This window comes from Gouania willdenowi, chromosome 10, assembly GCF_900634775.1.
Source record: "Gouania willdenowi chromosome 10, fGouWil2.1, whole genome shotgun sequence".
In the NCBI taxonomy this organism is placed as follows: domain Eukaryota; kingdom Metazoa; phylum Chordata; class Actinopteri; order Blenniiformes; family Gobiesocidae; genus Gouania; species Gouania willdenowi.
In genome coordinates, this window is record NC_041053.1 from 39,170,943 (window position 1) to 39,197,512 (window position 26,570).

The 26,570-nt window shown below is 37.8% G+C and overlaps 1 protein-coding gene across 2 annotated transcripts in view; it reads left to right on the forward strand.

Annotated features, from left to right (window-relative positions):
- fat4 (FAT atypical cadherin 4) overlaps positions 1-26,570 on the forward strand; it is a 152,084-nt gene that overhangs the window by 38,264 nt on the left and 87,250 nt on the right. The gene's annotated exons all lie outside the window — the stretch shown is intronic.

Sequence of the window (26,570 nt, forward strand, 5' to 3'; positions counted from 1 at the left end):
ACGTCCACTTTTCCTTCAAACAGATTACTGGTTTTGATTAAAAAAAAAAAATAAATAAAATAGTGTTTGAATCAGACAAAATGTGCTATTTACTAATTACCCCACGGGGATAAATAGAGTTTTTTTCTGATGATTCTGATTCTGAAAAACTCCCTTCTTCAGCCTAAATTGATGTAACAGGAGAAGGATCTCGCTGCCTTATCAAACTCAGACAATCCAGCCACAAAAGTGAAGACATCTCAATGCCGTCTTTGAATAGAAACCTGTCAGTCGGCGCTCAGGGAAAACTGTTTAGTCAAATTAATGAGGTGAATTTGCCCAGGAGAAATGAGCACTTTTTCCCTGGCATTGGTGGCGTTCCCTGGGCAAGGAATTTACATATTTTAACCACCATCAGGAAAAACTCAAGAAAAAGTATTATTACAATAAAATCTGTCCATTCATGGGAATTACTTTAACCCTCCTATTATCCTCAAATATTACTAACACATTTTACCCTTGGGGTCAATCTGACACCAGGGATATTGGCCTCCAGTTTTCAGAACATTGTTCACCAAGTTTTTGTGTTTTTGTTGAATACATAAATAACTCCTTGACCTGTTCTCTAGCGCCACTATCAAGTCAAACTTTCAGTTTTAGAGTTAGTGTATCTTGAAAATCTTTCATCCAAATCTTTTCTAATGTGGGGGGCACATTCGTAACTCTCACAGATAGAGATAAACATATTTATTTACTTATTTTTATCTCGGTTTTTGTAACATATTTGGGGTTATTCACCATGAAATCCTCTGTCTCAGACACATTCTTCTCTATGTCACTTTTACTGTGAAAGAGCTGTTCCAAAACGGCATTGACAGTAAACCTTCTTTTCCCCATGTCATGTACTGTATCAACTCAAAAGTATCAACTCTGCACCTGCAAGTATAGATGTAAGGTCACAGACAGACAGATATGTTTTACACAGCTGAAACAGTTTGGGGTCAAATTGACCCCAGAGGAACACCAAATGCGTATAATATGCATTGAAAAGAAATGTTTGTGATCATTTTATGCTTAATCAGTTGTAGTCATCAAATTAGGAAACGTCATGAAATATGATGCAAAAATGATAAATGAATGATAAACATTGAATGGGGTCAAATTGACCCCAAGCATAATAGGAGGAATTAACAGAAGCATGTAAAGAAGAAGCAAACGAGCAACATGCTATATTAGACTCTCCATCTGCGGTGATAAATTGAGCTTTTAGCAACAGGAATGGAGTTTACTCAGGAGGTGGATGTGTGTATGCACAAAGTAAACACTACTTTTGATTTTCTGCAGTGATTTCTACAGTGAAAAGATGAAACTCCAAACAGAAACACGGACGTTCATCCCAGCTGTCCGCACCGTCCACACTTCACTGCTGTGTTTGTGCAAAGCTTTGATAGTTTGGAAAAACCTCCGACTGTCTGCAGCCGTAATCTTTATAACATCCGTGTCCCACTCCACATTTTGGAAAAAGGACAAAATCTTTTCACAGCAAAACGTCAACTTCAATATTCTTTATAAATACTTGATGATCCGACACTTGTAAAAAGACGTTTTCAAAGTTTTTGCGTTGCCGCCGACTGGCGCCATCAAACCACCGTCTACAATTTATGCGACTGTTTTGGCAGCTCATCATGACTCCCTGATTTCCTTCATGCTCTGTGTGGTGAAGCATGTCTTTATTTGGACATCCTGGACCTAAAAAACAGAGAGTACTGATATATTCTACTCAAGTAGAAGTACTGGTACATGATTGAATTTGTACTCAAGCACAAGTACAAGTCAGTTATACATAAAATACTCAAATACTACTGTAAATAAGTACTACGTACTTTCACCCCCCACGTTTATTTTTGGTCATAAATCAAGTGTTAAATCACGTTTAAATATCTCATGTAGAAACTTAAAAAGGAAGAGACCAAATCTTGCACAATTGGAACTTAATTTGTTCTCCACAAAGGCATCTGTATAAAATAAAAGGTTTGTCAAAATGTACAATTCTTTTTTTGAAATAAAATAACACCAATGAATTCAAATTAAATCATATAAAATGATAATAACTAATGAATGCTCTGAGAAAATAACCTCCATTCAATGCATTACGTTTAATCTGATTGGTCAACTATGATGTGATCCATTTGATTGTTGTCTGGTCATTTCATTTTTTGTAGTTTCACAATGTCTGTTAATCATTTTAAAACAAAAAAATACATAATTTGTCTGTAAAAATGTAACACATTACTTCTTTTAAAATGTACTTATGTACAAGTAAAATTCCTGATTTAGAAACAGACTCAAAAAAGTACAAGTACCCATAAAAGCAACTCAATTACAGTAACGTGAGAACTTAAGCTAGCACCTACTGCTTCATACCTCAGTTAAACAAACAGAGCACAGAGTAAACTGAGCAGCTGGATCCTGTTAAAAACATATACGCACTAAAACAGCCTCATAATAATAAGTAATGAGAAACTATAATTCATTGATAGAAGACATGTGACTTGGATTTGAAAAGGAGACGTTGCATCACATCTACACTGAATGGACCCTGGACAATAACATTGCCCCCATAGTGTGTTGTACATGTGGGTTTCATCCAGAATGTTCTCTGTGCAAACATGCTCCAGACCCTCAGGGGAGCTTGATAGAAGCAGCTAAAGCTGACAGATCATCACAGCCATGAGGGCAGGTTCGTCACTCATCCCACGTGAGCTTTTCTCTGACGACGGTATGAAAAGCCCCGCTTATCCTATGGTGAATTAGTCAAAATTACATTGTGCTAATGTCCGTCTGTTAGAATTCTCCCCAGAATCCCCCAGGTGATGCGCCCCAGGGCCTCGTATCACTCAGCCTTGCCTGAAAGTGCTGAAACTGGAGGTGAAATTCCCACATCTGTAACTTCAGACTAGTGGTTTCAGTCGTCTCTCAGCTGTTGTTGGGACGAGTCGCTCGATTAGGATCTCACACAACCACCCCCAGGGGGGGGGACAGTGGCGAAAATAAACACAGAATCATCAACTGACATTATCATCTAGTACGGTGGCCCAGGATGAGTGGGAGCTTAGAGAATACGTTGAGAAAAGTCTTCTCACAGTCCATTAAGCCTGGCCACAGTCGGGACAAATTAGCAGGACGGCTATAGAGTGGCCAAGAATGGACAGAAAAAATGGTAGAAAGGGTTCAAAGTGTGAATATTAAAACAATTAGTAGGGATAACTAGTTTAAACTGGCAAATAATGGGCATTACAAATCATGAATGTGGTTAAATTGGCCAAAATGATCATGAAATATGGTGAAAAAAGGTTAAAAGTGACAATAATGGGTCAACATACGTGACATTAGGTGGAAAAGTGGTGGAAAGGGTTTATAAGTGCTGAAAATATGTTGAATGTGGAAAGAAATGTGCAGAAAAAACATCGGAATTTGATGGAAAAGTGTCAGAAATAGGAGTAATGCAAAAATGCATTAAAAAGAGCAAAAATATGGCAAGAAAAAGTGATGAAAATAGGTTCAAATATGGCAAGTTTGGTGTAGTTGCAGAAAAAGAGTAAAAATAAGGCTCAAATTGTTGCAAAAAAAACAAAGTTAGGTTTCTTGATCTGGTGACCCCCTTCCTGTGTCTCGCGACCCCAAATTGTGTCCTGACCCAAAGGTTGAGATCACCTGATTTAGATAACACTGACTCACCAGTTATTCTTTTTCCATCCTTTTTTATTTTTCACAGCCTGTTCAAGAACCTTTTACTTGTGAACGTCCACTATTTTTTGGGACAGATTACTGGTTATGATGGTTTAAACAGTCAGATGTGGCTACAAATGGCATTTAAATCACACAAACTGTGATAAAAAAACTCCTTTCTTTCAGCATGAAATGATGTTACGGGAGAAAGATCCAAGAATCCTGCAGGATAAATTCCCACATCTGTAACTTCAGACTAGTAGTTTCAGTCGTCTCTCCGCTGTTGTTGGGACGAGTCGCTCGATTAGGATCTCACACAACCACCCCCGGGGGGGGGGGGGGGTGAAAATAAGCACAGAATCATCAACTGACATTATCATCAGTGTGTTATCGTCTAGTACGGTGGCCCAGGATGAGTGGGAGCTTAGAGAATACATTGAGAAAAGTCTTCTCACAGTCCATTAAGCCTGGCCACAGTCAGGGGACAAATTAGCAGGACAGCTATAGAGTGGAAATGAGGCCCAGCCTGGTTACTTAATTGCTAATATAGATATTAGGGGATGCCAGGGGGGGTTGGGGGTGGGGGGAGAGAGACCACCGGGGTAGGATTGTCCACGAGTTATCACAGTTGCTTTTCAGAGCCGTGGAAATCCTCTAAAGGCGTGTGATTCAGTGTCACACAACGCTTTATGGTTTTCCCACCGGGGCCCGAGAGGATCCCCACTAAGTCCCACAAAAGCGGCACCAGAAAAAGGAATCCCCACACGCACTCAATTCATTTCATCTCATTTCACTCCCGTCTGGTCAGGATGACCAACGTTCCTGTTAGAAAATAATACACGATGTAATGATTATAGACACTTTGTAATAGTTGTAAAGACATCAGATATCTGCGTATTTCAGAAGCTAATCAGTATACAGCTATAGAGGTGAAAGTAATAGATTACAAGTACTCAAGTTACTGTAAATGAGTTGCTTTTATGGGTTGTTCAGCCTTTTTGCTCCCAGTAATCTGTCTGAAGAAAAAGTGGACGTTCACAAGTTAAAGTTTCGTGGACAGGCTGTGAAAAATAAAAAAAAAACATGGAAAAAGAATAACTGGAGAGTCATTTTTGGTTTTGCCAGTATTATCAAAATCAGGGGTTCTCAACGTTGGGGTCAGGACCTTATTTGGAGTCACGTAACACTGGTAGGGGGTCACCAGATGTCTTCAAGAAACTAAGAATATATATATATATATATATATATATATATATATATATATATATATATATATATATATATATATATATATATATTTACAATTTCAGCCCATTTTTGCTTATTTTTTTTTACCATTTTTTTACAACTACATCAAACTTGCCATATTTTAACCTATTTTCATCATTTTTTTGCTCCTTTTAATGCATTTTTGCTACATTATTCCCGTTTCTGCCACTTCTCCATCAAATTTTAATGGCTTTTTTGCACATTTTTTTCCACTTTCAACACATTTTCAGCATTTATAAACCCTTTCCACCACTTTTCCCACCTAATTATTCCCATTATTGTCACTTTTAACCTTGTACCTTTTTGAGTAGTTTTCTACTTGCACTTAAATACGTTTTCAAAAAAGTAAAGTAATTCATTACATTTCTACACCCAACTGTTCTGGAGTAAATTATTATTTTTTTTTGTCATTCTTTATTATTTTTGTTTCATGGTCACATTGAACATAATTCATATGTTCTTAGTCATGTCATTTCTGATGCCCATGGTTCAGGTTGGGGTACTTTCTACCTATGATGTTGTTCCCCACATGGCACATTTGACATGGCACTGTTTTAGGGTTTAATTTTGAATAAAACATATTTGCAGTCGTTTTAATATTAAAACTCAAAATCCATGAAGGATTAGCATCCGCTCCGTTGCTGGAATACTCACAGGAAATAGAAACGTAGCAACACATCACTCCATTTTTCACATCCATACAGTTTGTGACTTTAAGACTTCCTCTGGTATTTTGTATGATTTTTTTTTTTAAGGGTGGAAAAGTCGAGGAGCCAGAACACGTTGGTGAACTTCTGGTACAGTAACCCCTCAGATTATCTGTAACAGGGTCTGGTCTGCGTAGCACCATTAGATTTTTATTCTCTTCATGTCTGAAACAAATGGCTCTAAGTCTGCAGGTCTGCACTTTCTCTTCCACGGTTAAAATGAGTTATAACGACGTTTTACAAATCTGCTTTTCATTTATGCACGACAAAATCACTTCTGCTTCGAGCCTTTAGATATAAAAGAAACAACTTGACTTACTTTGTCTTTAAACCTTAGTCAATACTCAGCATTTTGTTTTACAGATATTATGACTTTAGTGTGTGACAGTACTTTATTTGTCCAAAAACTATAAATATTAAAGACACAAAAAGCTCAAACTATGCAACGGTCTCATTCATTTATGAATAGATGTGTATGCTGATTTTGAGGGTTTTTTTTTTTTAGGAACAAATTGATCACTCTCCTAAAAAAGCCTAAAAATTATCACATTTTCTGGATTAAAATACATATAATCCACTATAAAGTTTGCGTAGTTTCCACCAAATGTACAAATTTCATGGAACAATCCACAGTTAAGTCGCTTCAAGCTGTAGGTCAGTTTACTTTGATTTGGCTTGGTTTATATTTCAAGTTTCAAGACTTTCAAGACTTTGATGATTTTTTTCCAGGCACAATCTAATCATTTAGGTTTTAGAAAAACCTAGAAACTGTCATATATCCTGGATTAAAAGATATATATATATATATATATATATATATATATATATATATATATATATATATATATATATATATATATATAAATAAATATGTATCAGTATAAAGGTTGTTTTCCACGAAATGTACAATTTTCCTAAGAAAATCCAGTTAAGTTGCTCCAGGCTATAAAATCGCAGCACAAAAAGTAAATGTGGTCTAAAATCTTTGAAATGTTCTTATTAGAAGATCTATGTCTAACAAAACACATTATTTTGAACCATATTCATTTTATTTCCTTTTAAAAATAGGACTACTTTACAGTTTTAGAACCTGTGTTCTGCCATTTTGAAATCACGTGATTGATGATGTCACACGGCCCCACTGCCTGTAAACATTCCATTGGTTTCTATTGTAAGTGAAACATTCAGCCTGATTTTTAGATCATTTAGCAGATTTTTTAGTCAAAATACGAACAATACCAAGCTTTCAGTTGCTATAACTAATCAGACCAAAGTTAAAGATGCCGACGTAACTGTCTCTTGTTTACCGAAAGTGGATAAAAACAGATGTGATCCCAAAAATAATCTATGACCGCAGGGGGCGACAGTTCCAACTCTGCAGTTTGGTAGTGGACGATGAAGCAGAGAAGAAGAGCTCTCCTAAGGGACATTTACTCTCCCTTAAACAGTGCGTGGCTGACTCTCTGGTGGCTGAAGTTAGCGAGTAAATCACGGACTATTGAAGACTTTTGGGCGAGAGTCCATCAACAGTCCGTGGTTTACTCGCTAACTTCAGCCACCAGAGCGTGTCAGCACACTGGGCTCTTCTTCTTTGTCACATGACATCATCAATCACATGAATACAGGTTTTAAAATGGTAAAGTAGTCCCATGTCATCACATTTCAAAGATTTTAGACCACATTTATATAAAAAAACAGGCTTTAAGGCTGATAGACATTTTTTTTTTTTGGTTGGAAACTCTTCTTCACGTACGTACAGTAGCATCTATCTGTTGTTGAAAAGTTATAGATGCACGCTGTGATTCCTCAACACACCCCTTCATCCTTGCCTTCTTAATAGAAAACATTGGATATTCATCCTCCGGTCCGTGGTCCACCCTCTGGGGCCCGTGATTGGGGAAGTGTATGTTGGGGAGAAACCAGGGATGACAAATAAAGGCTGAACTCTTGAATGGGAAGGTTCTGCTTCCCGTGGCTGTGTTTGCAGCGCAGACCCCAGAGGCCAGAGCCCCTCCGCCCGGGGGGTTGTCAGTTACTGATGGCGCTGTTGTTGGTTCCAGTGTGAAGGGGGACGAAGAAGTCCCACCACGGTCCTACTTGTTAAATAGCATTAATTAATGAAGTGGCAGAGCTGGGAACTTCCTACCCCTTAAAAAAAGAAGGCCACTTCCTTAGCATCTCTATGGGCCCCCGACTTCTTTTCATCCTGTCGGCCATTTCCAATCCCCCCCCTTAAACCCCCTCACACGTACCCCCACTCTCCTACAGCCCGACTAACTTTAATCCTCAGAATGTATTCCTGGTTGGTAACATCCACTGATAAGTATCCTCAACAAGCATAAAATAAGATGGATTCTCCAGTATGTGGTCACTTTTTTATAGCAGACACGTTTACTGAACATTTACCTCATTTTCTTTCATTTGACACAGAAATTCCTGTAAAACAGCATCTTCTATATCATTGTTAAAAATGTGTACACATGAAAGATAAATCCAAATGTAAATGTTAAATCTAAATCTAAATATTAAATCTAAATGTTACATCTAAATCTAAATGTTAAATCTAAATGTTACATCTAAATTTAAATGTTAAATCTAAATGTAAATGTTAAATGTTAAGTGGGCATGTCAGTGCTTGTTGATCAAGAGGCGCTTCACACTTGGCGACCAATTTAACATTTAGATTTAAAATGTATATTTAAATTTAAAATTTAGATTTAACATTTACATTTAGATCTACACTTGGTGACCGCTTTAATGTTTAGATTTAGATATACATTTAACATTTAGATATACACTTGGTGACCGATTTAACGTTCAGATTTAGATTTACATTTAACATTTAGATTTATATTTAACTTTTACATTTAGATTTATTTTTCATGTTTACACGACTTTCTGTCTCAAGTGAAAGAAAAATGAGCAAAATGTTAGAAATGTGTCGGCTATGAAACAGTGATCTTATTTTTCCATCTTGCACCCCACACTGCAGAGCCGTAATCGCTAATGTGAACGCTAGTGTCAGTTGTTGCTAACGGCGTGAAAAGAAGTGGAGATGAAAGAAAGCTGCAGATGTGAATGTTTGTGTTTCAGCTCTTATTTTTTTGGGCCACTTCCCCTAAATACATCCTGCAAATCATTTTTCTCCCTCAAAGCTCACTTTCCTGTTCATGTTCCAACTTTATCTCCACATTTCTTTCACACTATGGGCATTTTTTAAAATAATCTTTCAGTGAGACAGTACTGCTAGTGGGCTTTTATTGCTTTGTTGCCCCCACCATATAAAATAGACTATATGTATTTGCTTGTTTATGTGCCAGTTACAGCCTAACTAAGGGTGAACATACGTCTGGTCCTCTGTTCACATCTTGTTCAGTGATATTTTAAAAATGTATGAAATTGTCCCGGTTTTTCCCAGGGACCTTGAACGCATCTCGGGAACACTTTCATTTAAAAGACTGTAACTCTGCTAATATTCCACCTAAAACAGACCAAATAACAAGAAAATGTTATTTATTGAAGTGCATATCTAATGATTATTTACTGTGCCTTGAGTTTTTTGTTGTACTTTTAATGTCTAGGAGGAGATATTTATCATATTGGTCTAATAATTAAGATATTTTAAGAAGGTTTACATTACATTTTTCAAGGACAGGTTGTTAATATGCATAATAAGGGTGATTGACTTGTGTCACCACTGATTTCAGATTTATTTTCAGAAGTATTTGTTATGAAGGGAGAAATGTATTTTTAAACCTTATGGACAACAACAACTTATTTATCTACTATATTGTATTTTGCCATTACAAAGTAGATTGAAGAAAACGTTGAATACTATGAGTCTTCTTTTTTGGAAATGAAAATACGGTCACCCTGGACAAAGTATTTTTTTATTTAATAATAGGTCAGTTTTTCAGGCGACTGCCATACAATTTCAATCAATTTGTCTTTAACTTGCAAGCCAAAACAATGTCACATAATAATTATACAGTATTCTACTTTAGGGGCTTTTCCTTTTAGCTGAGAGGTTGAACGGCTGTTGATTTTATTCACACTTGAAATTAACACGTATCCACTGCAAGTTTTTCTTTGAAGGCCGACACACATCCATCCAAACATGCTGACACCACCTGCTTTTTCATTTAGGCTGAACAAGTCAGTTTTATGGAGACAGATCGGCCTTTAGAACCAGAGATCCAGTCCTGGCTCATCTCAAAGTCTCCTGTGGTGAATCACCAGCGAGTCTCAGGCTGCTCTGCAGATAACACACATCACTTTGAGGTGAAATCTGGTTTTCTGCCAGGTTTCCCTAATGGGAGCGTGTTTATCTTTTATATTTTATCTGCTGTGAAGAGCCTGCCGCTGTGTGAGAGGCTGGAGCTGCTTGTAAACACTGATCCAGCAAAAATAGACAAAAGAATAAGCAAAGTGAAGAAGTTTCAAGGATGCACAATTCCCTTTTTCAGGCATCAGGATCTGTACGAGCTTCTACAGCAGAGGTCTTCAACTACATTTGCACAAGGGCCAGAATTTATAGTGCCAGATGCTTGTATTTATATGTAATTCTAGCAAGTTCTTTGTGTCTTTTGTTGATTAATATGTTATGGTTTCATTTATTCAGACAAAGGTTTTTCAGTTAAATTTACTGGGATCAAAGTAAATTTATGAGAATTTACTGAGATCAAAGTCAATTTCAGGAACTTTACTGCAATCCATAAAACTCACGGAAACACATTTCATGCCGACATTTCGAAGACCCTCCATTTTGCTACTTACAAAACTTCCGGTTAACTTCAAAACGAGAGCCCAATTCACAAAAGTGTTAAATAACTAATAGAAGACAACAAGATATGATTTTGTTTTGAAAAAAAGATGTTTGACTTTTAGCTTGAAGATGGGACGATTGCGTATGACTAGTGTGCCTACCTTGCATACTTAAAAAATGTTCCTATATAGTATAGATCCAGGTATTTCTTGCATACTCAGTCTTTTCATACTATCAAGTGTTTTTCAGGAATTTTACTTTGATCTTTTGACATGTCAAGGAAACATCAAAGCAATCTCTGCTATTGCTTTGATGTTTTTTTTGACAAATCAGGACATCAATATTCAAAAAGAAGACAAAAAGAGTTTGCTGGAATTATTACGCGGAATTTGAGGAAACATCAACGCAATCAGCAGACGCCTCTGAAGAAGACTGGCAGTTGACAGTTGAAACATGTTATGAGATCCAATTCACTTTATTTATATAGCATATTTAAACAACAAAACATTTCCAAAGAGGGAGAGATCCATTTTATTTCCCTGAAAAACAGTTACATATTATTAAACAAGAAGACAAAAAGAACTTGACGTCAGACTTAGTATGAGTAGTACGTTAGTATGACATTTACAACACAGCCATAGTGGGTACTGAGTAGCTAATTAGCATAGCATAGATTGTTCTTTGGAGATTTTATAGTATAGACTGGGCTTTTTTTTAAATTTTCCTCCTAGTGGCAGGTCAAGAATAACCAGAGGATTTAGTTACTCTTTAAACTTTTAATGCATCATGTTCTTTGTACGCTTGTCTCATAAAGTTAGCTAGTTTTCTAGGTAGCTAAGCTAGCACGAAGGCGCAGGATTCAAAGAAACCAACGAGACTCACTAAGAACTAAGATCTGAGATCATCGGTAATCTAACTGACCAACAGCTGATCTAATTTGTCTTATATTTCCAACAGTGTGTCCATTATCTGTGATCCACTAACAGAGCTGCAGGTATAGATCAGTCACGACGCCAAAACGCCTCGGTTTGTTTACACAGACGAGTCCATTGTGCGCTGCCTCTTTGGGGAAGTCTATGAAATTAACCAATTAGGTGCTTTGGGTCAGTGAGACACAGACAGGAGAGCAACAAGAGAAAAGCCTTCATGTTTCTTTTACGCACACACACACACACACACACACACACACACACACACACACACACACACACACACACACAAACACACAAACACACAAACACACACACATGAAGTCTGACACTCTTTTAAAGCCCAGCATGGATTAATCACTCAGTCTGGGCCAATGAATGGACGCTCACATCTCTAAGGCCTGTTATTTACAATGACTAGTTGGATAATAAAAGTTACACCACTCAGTCTGCCCCCCCCCACCCCCCCAAACTTCCAACGCTTCACAACGCTTTTTGGCTCTTAACTTCTCTTTACTTTATATAGGGTGAACATACGTCTGGATTTACCTGGGCACATGTCCTCTTTTCATGTCCCGCCTGGGTTTCCCAGGGACCCTGAACGCATCATGGGTTACATGTTAATTTAAAGGCAGTGGCTATCCGTACGGTGGCCGTATCAATATACCATTCTATCCGTATGCAGCGCCCCTCATTGGCCAGTTTAGGTCACGTGACTACAACTAAACCTAACCAACCCTAACCCTAAGATGCTACGTACGTGTACTTTGGTAAACGTACCACAACGAATAGACACTTTCTAATTTAAATGACCGTAACTCCACTAATTATTGCTCTATTGGAGAAATTCCAGCAGTTTCTGAAAGCTAACAAGTTGGTCTTCACAGCCATGCACGTATGATAAAATCATTAAAGATGTTGCTTTGTTTTGACCAAAAGAGAAGAGAGACTAAAGTCCAAGATGGATTGAAAGAGAATAAATAATACATGTTAGGAAGAAGACCCTCCTGGATGATAAAACCTACATGGAGATCCAGAGGGATTTGAAGAAAAAAAAGCCACTGGGAGAAACTTAGAATGTAGGAAGTTAAGAAACATTTTCCATCATCTGGTGTGGACCTCATCACCTCCCGTCTCCATGACAACAGACAGATTAAAGCTCAGAGTCAGCATGGGACCATGGGATGTAAACTGACAGTTAATTATTAAAGTGTCTATTTAATGGTTATTTAATGGTCTTTATTTCTCTGAGATGTTTCTCATTATTTCACTGACAGAGATTTTAAGATAAAGCATAATAAAGGTGGTTGACTTGAGTACTTTTTAAAAGTCTTTGTTATAAAGAGAGAAACAAATGTTTAAACATTATGGACAGTACCAACTTATTAATCTACTAAGGTAGATTAAAAAAAGGTAGAGTATGAGGAGGTCGGCCCACGTGTCCTCTTGTGTCGAGTAACTCATGAGTAAACATAGATACTCTGACTCGTGGAACAACTGCTACTGTGCAGCGACTAATTTAGCTTTGCAGCTCATTCTCTGTTTACTCCCTTCATGCTAGTGTGAGTATTTCCAGTCCTGGAGCAGATGATTACATTTGATGTAATACTAGACTTCCTTCACTCTGTGGAAACTGGAAACAATAAATGTCAGTATATTATGTTCTTTAGAAGCCTGTAAAAAGGGGGAATTGGTGAAGTGATCATCAGATCCTCAAAGTACGACGACATTACACATAAATACGTTAGTGTCTATTTAGTAGCACGATGATAAAAATAAAACATTTGTGCAATGTGTTGCACAGATATAGATGGTGATTAGCCCTCTGTTGTGTTTAAAAGGTTGGTTTGTGGGCCTCACATTGTGATGATGTAGATTTACTCCATCTATCATTCTCCGTACCCGTCTAATCCAGATGACGCAAACTTGCACTCCTCGACCCCATCGACCCTTCCCAGGCCAGCACGGAAAACCTCTGGCTGGTTCCGTCTTCTAAAATTCCAAAGAAAAGACAGAATGAGATGTTTTAACAGGCCTCAATGGCTTCTCTCCATACGGAGGAGCAGCGGCTCTACTTTGAGCAACACCACTTCTTTTTTCTGCACATTTTGTACTTGCGTCTCTTATTCTTAGTCATCACATACAGATAAAACACAGAGAAGTTGATCACAAGAAACAAGGGGCACCAGTAGATCCATAACACCAACTATGGTTCCTCTAATCTAATAGTTCTCAAACTGTTCAGCCCATGACCCCCAAAATAAAGGTTCCAGAGACCAGGGACCCCCACTGTGGTTGATCACAGACATGAATATTGAAGAACAGTCATGTGGAGACAGGGTCATCTATAAGGGGGAATAAAGGGGAGAGATTTTTGGGGTCCATTCATAAAGTCAGTAAAATGGTCCATTGTTCTATGAATCTGTGATAACCACATTTATTTATTCATCTGAATAATATCCACTGTTATCCAGGAGGTTTAGTATTATTTATGCCATATATATAGTCATCTTAAAGATGTAAATCCTTGTTTTAATCAGAAATAAAATGAGTTAAAAGTGACCAAAAATGGTGGAAAAGGTGGTTAGTTAGAGTGGCCAATAACAGAAACAGAACACGTGGTAAAAATGGTTCTAAGTGTCAATATTGTCACAAATAGTTGGAACAATTAATTTAAACTGACAAATAATGGGCATTGCAAATCGTGAATGTGGTTAAATTGGAAAAAAAATAAGCATGAAATATGATGAAAAGAGGTTAAAAGTGACAATAATGGGTCAACATATGTGACATTAGGTGTAAAAGTGATGGAAAGGGTTTATAAGTGCTGAAAATGTCTTAAAAGTGGAAACAATGTGAAGGAAACGCATTGGAATTTGATGTAGAAGTGTCAGAAATGGAAGTAATGTAACAAAAATGCATTAAAAGGAGCAAAAATATGGCAAGAAAAAGTGATGAAAATAGGTTAAAATATGGCAAGTTTGGTGTAGTTGCAAAAAATTGGTGAAAAAATAAGCAAAAACTGGGTTTAAATGTCTCCTGCAACATGGTCAGTAAGCTCAGTATCCAATCCCCTGAGAGTCAGCATTTACTACCAAACAAATAACAGGAAGCTGCTCCTGAACAATCCTCAGCCTTGTGTTTCGCTGCTTCCCCTCCTCTTGCTGATTTGACTTTACGACCTCCTCTGGGCCCTCGTGTCGTCTCGGTCAGGCTTCTCCGACGAGAGTGTGTTTGAAACTGAGCAGTGGTGCAGGCTATTGTTTCAGAGGGGAATTGTTTGTGCACTTTGAGCAGTTTTTAGGAGCTGAAGATGTGGTTCATGTCGCAGGTTCTGCCCTGCTTGCCTTCTCAGAATGTGCATTTTTTTTCCTCTTTCTTTGATACAGTTGCAGAGGTTTGTTTTGGACACCGTCTCAGATCTCCTTTGACTTCCAGACATCGTGCTTCATATTGTTCTGCCTTGTAATTTGTAGAATTCGTTCTCTAAAAGCTTTTCCTTCTTTGAAGTTTTTTTTTTTTTTTTTTGTTTTGCCTCCATCACCGGTTAAAGGGATGAGTTTGTCGATTATTATGTTGTCTGCTTTAAAACTGATTAATGATCAAACCAGCTGTCGTCCTGAGGCTGTCTGATAATATTTTCTTTAAGGATGGAGCGTAGCGCTTAGCATTTTATTTCTCCCTGTTAATCTGATAATATGAGCGTCCAGTGGTGAGCAAAAACTGGCGTGGTTGTAAATCCTGAGCAGAGCTCGTAAAACTGATTTACAGGCACCAAGGCCACAGTTGGTTAGAGCTGAAATTAAATCTGTCTCTGTTTTCTTTATCAAATGAATGTGGAACGCTGGAAGACCTTAATTAGTGTCAATAGGAGTATTGATGATTCCATTTTTATTCATTCATAGGTGAAAGGCAGAGTGCAGTGGAAATACTGTCGATTATCTACAGTAACTCTTCTTCTGTACTTAAAGGGATACGCCACTGTTTTTACAAATGTGGCCTAAAACCTTTAATCTATACTTATTAGTAGATGTATGTCCCACAAAACGCATTATTTTGCACAATATTTGTGTTATTAACTTTTAAAAATGGGACGACTTTACAGTTTTAGAGACTGTGTCAATGTACGCAGAAAGTATATTGTGACCACAAACTATTATTTTTTGGCCACAAATTAGTATTCCCAGAGTTCCAACTCTGCGGTTTGGTAGTAGACAATGAAGCAGAGAAGAAGAGCTCTCTTAAGGGACCTTTGCTCTCCCTTAAACAGTGCGCTAACACGCTCTGGTGGCTGAAGTTAGCAAGTAAATGACAGAATGTTGAAGGCCTCTCGCCAACAAGGACTTCTAGCTTCAAGGTTTGTTCGTCTTCTGTGATTTACTCGCTAAATTCAGCCACCAGAGCGTGTCAGCACACTGTTTAAGGGAGAGGAAAGGTCCCCCAGGAGAGCTCTTCTTCTCTGCTTCATTGTCTACTACCAAACCGCAGAGTTGGAACTGTCACAACTGTTTTTATCGTCTTTCGGTAAACAAAAGAGGTTTACATCGACATCTTTAACTTTTCCTGACTATTTAGAGTAACCAAAAGCAGCACAAATTGTCATCAATCACGTTATTTCAAAATGGCAGAACATAGGCTCTAAAACTGTAAAGTTTTTAAAAGTTAATAAAACAAATATGGTGCAAAATAATGTGTTTTTCTAGGTAAATATCTTTTAATAAGGACATTTCAAAGTGTTTAGGCCACATTTGTAAAAACAGTGGAGGATCCCTTTAACAATGACTTCATCTACAGTAACTCATTAAGATTTTGACTTTTTTCTGTTCATTTACTCTTGGGGTGAAGTTTAATTCTATTTTCCAAAGCGTATGGATCAGAGAGTATTGATGTTTCATGTCTTTACCAACATTGGACAACTTTGTCAAAACAGAAATAAACATTGAGTCTGAGTGGAGGCGCAGAGGGTTTTTTGGAAAACAGATTACAGGCCTGGAGCTGTAGTAGTGGGCCGCACTCGCCCCAAGAATCAACATATTCACTGTATAACATTTCAGGAATAGATGAAAGAAAAGGCCCTACTAAAAAAGAAATAGGATCGCTGCTGCCAGCTCTAAAACGTTTGCCAGTAACAACATGGAGGGACGTTTGCAAAGGGGAGTGCACGGCTTGGATGGATTACTGTCACGACCGTTGTTGAACTCCATCCAGCAGACAAATAAAAAATAAAAAAAAGACCTCTGACGCTGTTGCGGAATCGAGCAAATTTTGATTTTGATCCGAATCACCATTTATCAACCTGGTATGGGATGGTTTTAATATCAGCTTACTTCTTATTGGATCACCAAAAAGAAAACTTATTTTTGATTGGATTTCATATACTTCAGTCTATTTAAGTTAACAAAAAAATCATTGTATTTTATGTATTTTTTCACTTTAAAAAATTGTCGACAAAAAATTTTAGTCAACAAAACTAACATTGTTGAAAATTTATTTTTTTTTTTAAAATTGGTAATTGTCTGATTATTGTCACTTAAAACAGGGGTTCTCAACCTTGGGGTCACAAGACACTACCTTCAAGAAACTAACTTAACAATTTGAGCCCATTTTTGTTTATTTTTATCCTTTTTTTGCAACAAAACCAAACTTGTCAAATTTTAACCTATTTTTCTTGCCATTTTGTTGGTCCATTTATTGCATTTTTGCTACATTACTATCATTTCTGCCAAATACCAATGCCTTTTTTGCAAATTTGCCATATTTTTGCTCTTTTCAATGCATTTTTGCCACTTCAAGTTTGAATTCCTTTTCTGCACATTTTTTTCCACTTTCAAGATATTTTAGGCACTTAAAAACTCTTTTCACCACTTTTCCACCTTATGTCACATATGTTGACCCATTATTGTCACTTTTAACCTCTTTTCACAGTACAACATGCTTATTTTGTCAATTTAACCACATTCACGATTCACTATGCCCATTATTTTCCAGTTTAAACCAATTTTTTGTACTCATTTTTCCAATATTGACATTTTGAACACTTTTTCTGTCCACTCTAATTTGCAACTTTTAACCAATTTCTGTGGTTTTTAAATCCCATTTCACCACCTTTTCCACCATTTTTGGTCACTTTTAACCCATTTTAATTCTGATTAAAACAAGGATTGACATCTAGATACTATAGCACAAATAATAATAAACCTCCTGGATAACAGTGGATATTATTCAGATGAATAAATAAATGTGGTTATCACAGATTCATAGAACAATGGACCATCATTTTGCTGACTTCATGGATGGACCCCAAAAAGAAAAGTTTGTCACACACCACACCCTTTTTTTAGTTTGACTTAGAGAGCATTTTTAATGGTGTGTGCAATCTGTGTTTGTTTTCAGAAGTGCGAGAGCGTGTGCGCGCCGGCGCGTTAGCGTAGGTGAGATAATGCAGAACACTTCAGCCATGGCTCACATTAGGGTTCCACCATGTTGAATGATTCACTGTCGGTTATTATCTTAATTCTGTAAGATAAGCAGGACGCTCCTCAAACTCCCACACTCACTCTCACTGTTCCACCCTCGCTCTGCACCGCATCCCATACCTGCCGTCTGGGGCTGAAAGTCGAGGTTAGCGATGGAAATTGGACTCTCGTGCTTGTAACTGGGCCCAGGAGTGTCACGAGCGGTGGCTTTAGGACAGTAATTGGACCTGTTCAATCAGTTACATTTTCCAGATGGAGTCTGGAAGCACATAAGTGTGCATTACCCCAGCGTTCTGTTCACATTCGGCTCGAATTGCCTTGCAATGGCTCATTGATCTATTCTCCACTTTACCACTTTAGCTTATTTAGCTAACCCTGGACCAGAGGAGAAAGTAACAGATTACAAGTACTCACATTACTGTAATTTAGTTGCTTTTATGGGTACTTGTACTTTTTTTGAGTATATTTCTAAATCAGCAATTTTACTTAAGGACGTTTTAAAAGAAGAAATTTGTTCCATTTGCTACACCCAGCATTTCATAGATACAAAATACTAATTAGTTGCAACAAATTAGTATTTTGTAGCTTTTTATGGCAACAAATTAGTATTTTGTGCCCACAAGGTAGTATTTTGTGGCCATAATCTAATATTTAGTTGCATAAACTAGTATTTTGTTGCTACAAATTGGTATTTTGTTGCTACAAATTGGTATTTTGTTGCCATAAACTAGTATTTTGCTGCCACAAATTGGTATTTTTTGCCATAAACTAGTATTTTGTTGCTACAAATTAGTATTTTGTGGCCATAAACTAATATTTAGTTGCCATAAACTAGTGTTTTGTTGCTAGAAATTGGTATTTTGTTGCCATAAACTAGTATTTTGTTGCTACAAATTAGTATTTTGTGGCCATAAACTAATATTTAGTTGCCATAAACTAGTATTTTATTGCTTCAAAATGGTAATTTATTGCCATAAACTAGTGATTTGTTGCCACAAATTGTTGACAGGACATACTACTACAAAATATTAGTTTGTGTTCATTTATTGAATGATAAACATTAAATGGGGTCAAACTGACCCCAAAGATAATATGAGGGTTAATATACTTTTCAAACAGCTTTCTCACCTACGTCACTGTTTCACTCTTTTCCCTTCGATCACTCACACATGTTGTTTTACCTTAACAACTTTCTCCATCTCCCTGCCGTGCAGCCTTTCCCTCCCTCTCACGGTGACAGACACCATTCATTAAGAGTCCCATGTTAGTCCAACACTGCTGGAGCTTCTCTAAACAAAGAAGATGGAGCAAACACCCAGGAGTGTCTAATGGTCTCTCCAGCTGTTGATGCACTAATTGCGGCGTCCTCAGCGCGCCGCGTTTCTGTCTCCGAGGTCGTGATGGATTTTTGGGAACAGTTGCAGATGAGAGAGCAACTCGCGCATGAGACGACGTATGCAGAGTTGGGTTTAGCATATATCATTCCCCGTCTCTGATGAATCGTTTCCTTTGGTAAACACAGCTGTCTAGTCACATTCAGGTCCGTTTCGCTGCTCTTGGTGAATAAATGTTAGTGTCCAATCCCTCCTGAAATCCCTCAAGGCTAATGTTGGATGCAGCATGGAATGCATTATCCATCATTTGGCTATCCCACCATGTAAAGTTTAGACCAGAAGTTGAAACTATTGATCAACCTTTAGATCTCTTACTGCTGAAAATAAAAGATGATGGAAAGTTTGAGGTATTTCAAAGTTTGGTGTTAAATTAAATACTATTTATCGAGACACAAAACACCAAATAGTGTCTCAAGATCAAAATCTACAAAGCCCCAGACATGACATGGTAAAAAAAAAAAAGAAAACAATTTGTGGCCACAAACTAGTATTTTGTCGCCATAAAGTAGCATTTCTTTGCCACCAATTAGTATTTTGTGACCACAAACAATTGTTTTGTTGCCACAAAGTACCATATTTTTGCTGTATTGGCTGCATTACAATAATTTAGCAATTTTCCAAGAAAAAAATCATAGAAAGGCCACTTTGTGACATAGATCGCACCCCATTGGCTGATGAGGGTGCCCTTTAAACGACTCGGCCAATCAGAACGGGCAGGTAGGCAGGCTGCTGTACTCTGGTTAACGGAGGTTTCCGGAGTATTCTGGGGAATTCTATTTTGTTGCCAAAAATTTGTATTTTGTTGCCTCAAACTGTTGTTTTGTTGCCACAAACTGTTGTTTTGTTAACACAAATTAGTATTTTGTTGCCAAAAATTTGTATTTTGTTGCCACAAAGTAGTTTTCCAATAACCAAACTCATGAAATACTACTTTTTAGTCGTTCATGACAACAAATTAGTGTTCTGTTGCCACAAAGTAGTATTTCATGGCCACAAATGAGTATTTTGTCGTCACAAACTATTGATTTCTTGCAACAAATTAGCATTTTGTGGTGACAAAGTAGTATTTTGTGGCCACAGAGAATTTAAATTTTTTTTTTTTTTTTGCCATGTCAAAGTCTGGGGCTCCATAGAAATCTATAAACACATTACTGTGTAAACAATTTTAGATCATCAAGAATGACTTAATTTTGCAACAACTGTTTTTTCTCTGAATATCCTTGACATCATTCATTTTTCCAAGCATGACCAACGTCACATTCTTCTCTGCGTTCACATCCATCCACATACCTACGTCGTGCTTGGTCGGCTGTAAAAGGCACATGAGCGCAGCACTCGATGCGCTGGCCATTGTGTTACAGCTTAAACCAAAGCACCTTGCAGCAGCACATGACCTTAATAAAGCTGGAAGTGTGATTGATGTGGTATAATCGCTGGCTTACAATGAAGCCACAGTTACACAGTGACACAATCAAGCTGTTACTTACACTCTTTCGTCAACATTTGCTCGGCCTTCACCATTAAAACACTCTCCATCAGCCTGCGTTTCTAAACTACTTCTCAATCTCCACAATTTGCATCAGAGCTGAGAAACTAGCAGCATAAACATCTCTAACTACCTCTGAAATGATCTGCTAATGGGGACAACTTTATATTAATGTCATTAAGAGTTTGGAATCAACATTCCACAAATTATATACGCAAGCTAACTCCAGGCGCAAGCTAGGCTACACCTGTTTATCACATTTCATGCAAGTCAATGTTCTGAACATGATTAAAAATGAAACATTCATACAGAAATCAGGAAATCAAATTATCTGATTGATTACAGAGCTGAAACATATCTTTCTGTAGCATGTAAACCTTTGAATAATCCTGGCCTGGCATGCTTTGATTAACTGGTTTCATTGTAGAGAATAATTCCTGATAATGTTTAAACAGAATTGATCTTAGAAGATCTAACACAGTAGATCTGATCAACTTGAACTTCAGTAGGTGCTGACATTAAAGAGCAGGGATTTTAAACCTTGTGGTCTCGAGACACTGGGAGGGTGGTCGACAGATGCCTTCAAGAAACGAGGAATATTTTCTGAACAATTTGAGCTCATTTTTGCTTATTTTTACCCTTTTTCTGCAACTACACCAATCATGTCCTGAATGGGATGAGATGATGGATGGATGGATGGATGGATGGATGGATGGATGGATGGATGGATGGATGGATGGAAAGCAAAGTATCTAATTTGTTTCAAATCCAGACTTTTAGGCCAAGTTGACATGTTTATTGAAACCATGTGAGCTATTATTGTAAACCACTTTCCTCCCACTGTTTAAAACATGCAAACTTTCAGCTTGAATCGGGGTTTTTTGGTTATCAACGCCGTTTTCAAGGCCCTGTCGTCTCCACACTAAGTGCAGATATGAGGCGTGATGGAAAAGATGGTGAAAGGCTGATAAAAAAAAAAACAAAAAAAAAACAGGGAGTTTTTCTGAGGAACCAAAGTGTGTTTGAGCAGAAGATAAGACGACTGTTGAGTTACCAATGGAAGGCTAACGCTATCAGAGAGCTCTACTGTTACAGTTCTACTCATGAACTCGTTCATTCACACATTCCTCTGTCGTTTGTAGTTCACAAACATTGATGTGTTTTTAATGCTCATACATGGTCAAAACTCTTGACTTTTCACTAGAAATCAGGAGCTCTTATTTGGGGTCGTCAGATGCCTTCAAGAAACGAAGAATATTATTTTTTATTTACCAATTTGAGCCAATTTTTGCTTATTTTTAACCTTTTTCTGCAACTACACCAAACTTGCATATTGTCACCTATTTTCCTCACTTTTTTTTTTTACTATATTTTTGTTCCTTTTAATGCATTTTCCATTTCTGCCACTTCTACATCACATTTCAATGCCTTTTCTGCACATTTCTTTCCACATTCAACATATTTTCAGCACTTATAAACCCTTTCCACCAGTTTTCCACCTAATGTCACGTATGTTGACCCATTATTGTCACTTTTAACCTTTTTTCACCATATTTCATGCTTATTTTTGCCAATTTAACCACATTCACGATTTGTAATGCCCATTATTTGCCAGTTTAAACTAGTTATCCCTACTAATTGTTTTAATATTGAGACTTTGAACCCTTTCTACCACTTTTTCTGTCCATTCTTGGCCACTCTATAGCCGTCCTGCTAATTTGTCCCCTGACTGTGGCCAGGCTTAATGGGTTGTGAGAAGACTTTTCTCAACGTATTCTCTAAGCTCCCACTCATCCTGGGCCACCGTACTAGATGATAATATCAGTTGATGATTCTGTGTTTATTTTCACCACTGTCCCCCCCCCCCGGGGGTCGTTTGTGTGTAATTGTTCCTACTAATTGTGCTAATATTGACACTTTGAACCCTTTTTTAACCACTTTTTCTGTCAGTTTTTGGCCACTATAATTTGCAACTTATGACCAATTTCTGTGGTTTTTAAAATTCCTTTTCACCAACTGTTTTTGGTCACTTTTAAGCCAAAATGGTGAATGTCGTGTTCACAGGAGAGAGAAAGTGTGTTTGAGCACGGGCAGAAGATAAGGACACTGTTGAGTGGAGACACTGCCCTAATGCTATCAAAGAACTGTCCTGTTCATTTTCTACTCGTGAACATGTTCATTCACACATTCCTCTGTTGTCCTTAGTTCACAAACATATGAGTAAACCATTGACGTGAGATTATGTCCAAATGTTCTCACGGTACAACAATAAAAGCCCGCAGAGCGTTTGTTGTTTGTTTCACGTGAGCGTTGTTGGGCTTCTTAGTAATGAGTAATGAGCCGGATCTGTGAAGGTGCTCAGCTGGCCACACAGAGCAACTCTGACAATTACATTCCCCGACTGGTTGACCCTAATCTGGATTAGTAGAGCTTCTTTCCTTGGATTAAACAGTTTGTGGTTCAATTAAACATCACGCAGCCTAATGAGTTTGAATGGCCGCGTTGCCGAGTGCTGCAGGAGCTCAGAGCGTAGCTGAAGAAGAAAAAAAAGAAGAAGCTGAAACCTCAGAGTTTCCTCCGTGGGAATCCAAGCCTGCGACGTCTGGCCAAGCTGTCTTTTTTTGGCCGCATCAAGTCTTAGAGACACCACAGTTTGCAAAGGAATTCCTAGACAATGTGGAGACATGCAGAAAAGGCTGCAGCGAAAGAGTAAGAAAGACATTGTGGAATGGTTTAGTTCTTACCTATAAAAACTGTTCCCAGAGATATCGTTCCCCAATTTAAAGCCTTAAAGACACAAACGAGACTGAAGCGCTTTAATTTGTCTGACAATGACAATAACAGTATTGGTAATGTCCGGCTCAGCTTACCCTTATTAGCTGAATGAATAATTTTTGGTCACAAGGAGATTAATTACTTCCTTAATGCGGTTTATTTCTCAATGAAATATGTAGGCGGCGGACCAAACGCTATGGCACCAATACTTTCAGAGGATTTGGTTTTTTCACGAGGGAGGGATTGAGCGACAGATTTATTTGGTGTTTATCTAAAAAGTGCAAGAGAAGACTAAACTGATCAGTGTAAACCAAAGAACTGTCCTCTTAAATATGCTCATATACTGTGCTGATTGGATTTATATTATGATTCTGATTTATATAGTAACGATTAATGCTATTTTAGTTTTTCATCCACTAGATTTACAGTATATTTTTGAGATAAGTCTGACTTAACCTACGATGACAGGTGCAGACAAAGTAATAAAATAAAATAAAAAATAGATAAACTAACAAAAACACATTCTGGGGAGCAGTACTGATTGTTTTAAATATTCTCCAAAAAATGTAAAAAAATTAAATAATAATGATAGTCTTTTTTTTTTTTAATTCAAGGGAGAAATATTGATTTTTTATCTTCACAAAAGACAAAAATAAAATGTATTATGAATTGATTATTTTCCCATCCTCACAAATTAACATCTGTTAGTAATATAGACTTATTTTTAAATGGTTTTAATTGTCGCACACAAGACGTCTTCTGTGATTGCAGGTTTTTTCCAAGGCTCAGTTCTCTCACATATATATACATATATATATATATATATATATTAGTTATATATATATAGTTATTAATTCATTAATTCGTTTTTCTCTTTTTAGGGTCATGGGGGTCCACTGGTGTAATAGTTCTTCTCATCATTGTAGCTCACTGAACATGACCATAAACAAGTGTGTGTGTGTGTGTGTGTGTGTGTGTGTGTGTGTGTGTGTGTGTGTGTGTGTGTGTGTGTGTGTGTGTGTGTGTGTGTGTGTGTGTGTGTGTGTGTGTGTGTGTTGTCTAGTGGGGGGTGGCTGTGAAGAAGACGTTTAGCAGGAAAAGGGAAAGAAAGGAGACAAAAGAAGCAAAGAAAGAGCATCATTTGTTTTCTGCTCCCTCTCATTTGTTCTGTCCTTCTCTTTCCTTCACTCGCTGCTTGATTTTGTATATTTTGTGCCGATCAAAGCTGCTTGGAGGGGGTTTATGGTGGTGGGGGTAGAGGTGGTGACTGCTCCTGTCTGTGACCGCATCACATGTGACACTGCGAGCGTTCTGAAATCCTCCTCAGTTTACTGACTGACAGCAGTGGATTTTTCCACCTCCTGGACGCCAAGAGTTTGTTTTTAACTTTAAATGAAGTTCAATAAGTCTATTCTGAATATAATCTCATCACTTCATGCTTCTCTTCTGCTCCAGAGCTGCTCACTAACTCATTTTACCCTTGGTGGTCAACCTGACCCTAGAAAATGATTTTCAGAAAATTGTTGACCAAGTTTTTGCGTCAGACACGTTGTTTATTTGTTGAATACATAAATAAGCCCTTGATAATGAAACCTTGGCATTGGGTTATTCACTATAAAGTCCTCTGTCTCAGATACCAGCTCCTCTATGTCACTTTCACTGTGAAAGAGCTGTTCCAAAACCTCATTGACAATAAAAACATGTCATGGATCAACTCAAAAGTATCAACTCTGCACCTTCAGGTGTGGGGATGTAAGGTCACACATGGCCCACGCACACACATTTTACACAGCTTGGGGTCCACCATTGCGTGCTGTATGCCTTCGGCACAAGGAAAGAATGTTCATCATGATACTTTTATGCTTAATTAATTGTACCTCTGAAATTTGGAAAAGTCCTTAAATAAATATGAAGCAAAAAAAAATAAAAAAAAATAAGTCAACTATTATTTTTTGAATGATAATAATAATAGGAGGGTTAAACACGATATTAGTCATGAAGACGAGCACGCAATGTGTCTTTTTCTTGTTAAATTCCTGAATTCCCAAAAGTTTCTCTGACTAAAAGTCTGTATGATTTATTTCAAGCAGCAAGTGATAGAAATATAGAACAGGAGTCGTCTACTATTTCTAACCACAAAGACTTCAGGAAAGGTCAACTAACCAATGACAGCTGTGCATTGAGGAAAAGGCTCCGACCCCAAAGTAACCAAGAGCTCCCACAATGCAACAGCTCCCAGGAATTACTCAGCACCTTCTGACCCCTCGCACTGACCCTCTAAACCTCAGAGAGGTGTTATGGATGGAGGAGAAAATAGTTCCAGCGTATGAGCTGCTTCTTCTCTCACGGGGGTGTCCGGGGGTGGGGGGCCCTTTATGAGTCGACAATTAATAGTCTCTGTAGGTTTCCTGAAAGCACAATTGAGACGAATTGTCCCGTGGCTATTCAGATGTGTTCAAGCGTGCAAACAGATAAAGCAGAGAAGAAGAAAAGAGAGATGCTATGGCGGTGAAGGCAAATTACCCGTTTTTAAACACAGGGCCTTTTTGGAAAACACACACACACACACACACACTGAGAAAGCCTGACATCTTCTTAAACGCAGTCACTTTAAAACAGCGATCCTTCGTCGGTTCTTCTCATCGCGAGCCACCAAACCGGTGAAAGAAAACAGACGTCTTGAAGCTGACGTTTGTTTGTTCATAGCTCGACATCTGAGGTTCAGACATCATTTTCACTCTCAGCGACGTGCTATATATCAGACACTTCTGCTGCTGCTTGAACACCACGGCACTGATGTTAAGACCAGGGCCGTAAATCAGGAACAGAGTGGCTCGAATTATGTGGGACTTTGAAGCAGAAGATGCAAGAATCTGATCTGGCTGTGTGCGGAGAAAGTTTTGGTTTCTTTAAAGCAGTGGTTCTCAAACTTTTCAGCCCACGACCGCCAAAATAAAGGTTCCAGTGATCAGGAACCCCCACTATAGCTGAAGGTGAACATTGAAGAACAGTCATGTGGAGACAGGACCATCTAAAAAATGGAAATTAGAGTGGCCACAAA